Source organism: Ornithorhynchus anatinus, chromosome 18 (genome assembly GCF_004115215.2).
Source record: "Ornithorhynchus anatinus isolate Pmale09 chromosome 18, mOrnAna1.pri.v4, whole genome shotgun sequence".
NCBI lineage: Eukaryota > Metazoa > Chordata > Mammalia > Monotremata > Ornithorhynchidae > Ornithorhynchus > Ornithorhynchus anatinus.
This window is the reverse complement of record NC_041745.1, coordinates 43,608,671-43,613,153: the sequence shown is the minus strand read 5'-3', so window position 1 is coordinate 43,613,153 and position 4,483 is coordinate 43,608,671. Positions and strand designations below refer to the sequence as shown.

General features: G+C 52.2%; 1 long non-coding RNA gene across 1 annotated transcript; it reads right to left on the bottom strand.

Annotated features, from left to right (window-relative positions):
- Positions 1 to 903: 903 nt before the first annotated feature.
- On the bottom strand, positions 904 to 2,495 carry LOC120638982. Its single transcript, XR_005661057.1, has 2 exons — positions 2,354 to 2,495; positions 904 to 1,439 (listed from the first exon to the last, which is right to left on the bottom strand). It is a non-coding gene; the product is annotated as an uncharacterized LOC120638982 (long non-coding RNA).
- Between the last annotated feature and the right edge of the window lie 1,988 nt (positions 2,496 to 4,483).

Here is a 4,483-nt window from a genome sequence, read left to right as displayed (position 1 = left end):
TATCATTATTATGATTCTGCAACCTCCAACCCTGCACCGCACTCAGCCAGTATCTCTCCACCTGAGAAGGAGCGAGCCCAGTGGGTAGAGCCCGGGCCTGGGAGAAAGAAGGTCCTGGTTTCTAATCCTAATCTAAATCTAACGGTTTCTAATAGAGAAGCAGCGTGGCTCAGTGGAAAGAGCCCGGGCTGAGGGGGTCAGAGGTCATGGGTTCAAATCCCGGCTCTGCTGCTTGTCAGCTCTATGTGACTTTGGGCAAGTCATTTAACTTCTCTGTGCCTCAGTCCCCTCACCTGTCAAATGGGGATGAAGACTGTGAGCCCCACGTGGGACAACCTGCTCACCTTGTACCCTCCCCAGCGCTTAAGAACAGCGCTTTGCACGTAGTAAGTGCTTAACAAATGCCATCATCATTATTATTATTAATAATCCTGGCTCTGCCACTTTTCTGCTGGGGGACCTCGGGCAACTCACCTAACTTCTCTGTGCCCCAGTTACCGCATCTGTAAAACGGGGAGTAAGACTGCTTGTCTCATATCTAACCTAGAGTTTAGTACAGTCCCAGGCAAATACTAAGTGTTTATCAAATAGCACTAAAGAAAAAGAGTCCTCGTAATAATAACGATGGTCTCTGTTAAGCACTTACTATGTGCCAAGCACTGTTCTAAGCACTGGGGTAGCTACAGGGTCATCAGGGTGTCCCCCGTGGGGCTCGCGGTCTTCATCCCCATTTGACAGATGAGGGAACTGAGGCACGGAGAAGGGAAGTGACTTGCCCAAAGTCCCGCAGCAGCTCCGCCACCCCTGAACGCACCGCTTCCCTGTGCATCTTCGCCTCTGCAACGGTTAACGTCTAGTCTCCAGAAAGCGACGGGATGGGGAAAACTATCAGCGAGGGGCTCCTTAAGGTATCCGAAATGAAATGCAATTAGGCCAGGAGATTGCATTGGCTTGGAGAAGAGACTCAGACACTCCAGAGGTCGGCTCAGGGACCTCGCGCTTCCGCCGTTAAGAAGCGATTCCGTCGGCACCCATAATTCCCCCAAATGGACGTTTCTCGAAGGGGGAGTTGGTGGTTGGCCACGATCGGGTAGTTTTCATGGCTCGGAGGGTGTCCGCGGTGATTAGAGACGTGATCCGTGAGAAAGAAGAAAGGTTTTCTCCCCGGAGAGTCTGTGGATTTTCAAGCGCCCTACGCCATTTCTCCGCCAGCCCAGTGTTTCTGCTCAGAGTCCGAGGACCGCGATGGACCGTGATGGATTAGACGAGCAAACGGTCGGGGGGGGCGAACGGACGTTCCGCGGGAAACCCGGCGATCAGATCGGTGTCCTTGGAGAAGCGACTTGATGCATTCCGTTGCCTCCTCCTGACCTACTTCCATAACGTCTGGTACACCTCCCTTCCCTCTGCCTCCCGGGGGGGCTTCCGGAGGACGCCGGCTTTGGGAATAGAAGCGATCGATCGATCGATCGGTAGTATTAGTCGATCGCCTGCCGTGCGCAGGGCCCCGGACCGACCGCTGAGGGGGGTCGATTTCTTTCCTGCCCTCAAGGAGCTTACCATTTATGGAAACTTGAGGAAAGATGGTTGGGGGGGTTAGGTGAAAGCAGGTTTTTAGCCAGTGGAAAATGCTCTCCAGAGGTGTCAGAAAATGAAGTGGGTTCTCATCGGTCCGTAAGATAGACGGGAAGTTCCTCCTCTAGACTGTACTCGAGCGCTTGGTACAGTGTTCTGCACACGGTAAACGCTCACTTAATACGATTGAATGAATAATTTTCTTGAGGGCAGGGATCCCTTCTACCAACTTTACAGAACTTTACCAGCTACGGTGCTCTGCACACAGTAAGTGCTCACTAAATGCCATTCATATTTTTAATGGTATTGGTTAAGCGCTTACTCTGCTCCAAACACTGTACTAAGCGCCAGGGTGGATACAAATATGTCAGCTTGGACCCAGTTCCTGTCCCACACGGGGCTCACGGTCTCAATGTCCATTTTACAGGAAAGGTCGCCGAGGCCCAGAGTAGTGAAGCGACTTGTCCAAGGTCACCCAGCGGACACGTGGCGGAATCGGGATTAGAACCCATGACCTTCCGACTCCCGGGCCCGGGCTCTACCCACTACGCCGTGCTGCTTCTCCGAATGGGAATACCACGGATCGATTACATAAGTGAGAAGCAGGCACTAAAATAACTTAGAGAAAAGGAGAGGTGTGGGCGAGAAGCGTGTCTACCAACACTGAGGTATCGTCCTCTCCCGAGCTCTGCGAACAGTGAGCGCTCCGTAAATACGGGTCAGAAAGGGCACCAGAGATGAGGCCAGTGCCACGGACAAGATGACGGCTCGCGGATACCTGCCGTTCAACGATCTTTTGTGCCGGCGAACACGACATCTCTGCTCCAAGAGCTTACGATCTCCGTCCGATCGATCCTTCGTTTACACGGCAGACCGTTGGGGAGGGATGTCATGTGATTTACGGGCTGCCCCAGCCGAGCTCTGGGCCCCCATGAACTTTTCACTCCATCCACCGGGTCTTTTTGTCTGGAATTTCAAGAACGCAGAATCCAATCTCTCTCTCTTGGACTTCCGCGCTTCACAGCTCCCACCTTCTGCCCTTCTCCTGCTCCTCTCCCGGCTCCTCCGTTCTTCTCCCTCATCCCCTCCCTCTCTCCGGTGGATCCGACGCGCTTTTTTTAACAGTTTGGCAGGCGGCTGAGTTTTGGCATCTCCAGGCTTGAGCACTGGGAAGCTGCCCCCGCCCCCAAAGACAGGCTGGTAGCACTGGATGGAGTGAAAGGGAAGGGGTGGGGAGAGGAAGAAGGGAAGAAGAAGAAGAAGAAGGGGAGAGGAAGAAGCGGGGAATCACATCCGCCCCAGGGTCACCGTGGCCTCCACCGGGCGCCGACGACACCCGAAAACTCCTCCGCTCCCGGCTGTCCTTTTAAACCCGCCCCGCCGTCGCTCCCCGCTTGAAAGGGGAGATCGTGCAGACTTTTAATTAAAGGATTTAAAATCGTTTACGTCGAAATCGTCTGCGCTCGGGCCTGTCAAAATTGATGCTTTAATAACCTGTCATCCCGAAATCTGTTAAAATCACCACGGATCTAATTGGGAACAAAGTTATCAAATGCGGGAGCTCTGACAGTTTGTCTTTCTGCAAACCGCCGACAGATTGCAAGTTACGCATGTGTTGAGCAGATGGGTAAGTTAAAAGGGACACACACAAAAAAAGCAATTTATTAAATCACCTGGACCCCCAGCTCCATTCCAAAAATAGTGAGAATGAAATAGAGCAGGCGGCGAAGGAGCCCAAGTGGGGCCTCTGCCAGACAACACCGCTCACAAAACAAGATCAACATTTTAAGAAGTCTCAGCTGTGGGATGGAATAATGAGGAGTTATTGAAACCGACGTGGATCACCCGCAGAAATTAATTTACGGGGCAGGCTTGGGAGAGCCCCTGGACTAGGGGAGGTGGGGGGTGGGAGAGTTTAACCCTCGGCTACCCACCGGAGGTCACTAAGTCCCTATCGCGGAGGGGGCCCCGAAAAGCCACTCCCGAGAGGATGAGACCGTCACCCCCGTTTCACAGATCACTCGGTGGTACTTTCTGGGCGCCGAGCACCTTAGCAAGCGCTTGGGAGAGGACGAGATAACCGAATTCGTCGATTCGTTCATCCGTTCCATCGTGTTTACTGAGCGCCGACTGTGTGCCGAGCACCTTAGTAAGCGCTTGGGAGAGGACGAGATAACCCAATTTGTCGATTCGGTCATCCATCCATTCATTCCATCGTATTTATTGAGCGCCGACCGGGTGCCGAGCACCTTAGTAAGCGCTTGGGAGAGGACGAGATAACCGAATTCGTCGATTCATTCATCCATACATTCATTCCATTGTATTTACTGAGCGCTTGCTGTGTGCAGAGCACTTTACTAAGCGCTTGGAAAGTACAATCCGGCAAAAGATAGAGACCGTCCCTACCCGGCAACGGGCTCACAGTAGAGAAGGGGGAGGCAGACAACGAAACAAAACAAGTAGACGGGCACCAATGGCATTAAGATAGATAAATAGAATTATCGATACATGCACGTCGTTAATAAAATACTTTTCCCTGCCCACACTGAGCTTACGGTCTAGATGGGGAGATTCATTCGTTCATTCATTCAGTCGTATTTATTGAGAGCTTACTGTGTGCAAAGCACTGTATTAAGTGCTTGGGAGAATACAATATACGGATGTTAATATGACTGAATTATTTGTAATATATACGTATACAGTAAGCGCTCAGTAAATACCGTTGATACCCGCCAACCGTCGTCCACCAAACCCCCAAATGCCGATCGACCCGTCAACCTAAAGCATCGATCGGTGGCCCGGGAGTCAGAAGGCCCTGGGTTCTAGTCTAGTCTTGTCTGCTTGTGTGACCTCGGGCAAGTCGCTTCGCCTCTCTGGGCCTCAGTTCCCTCATCCGTAAAATGGGGAT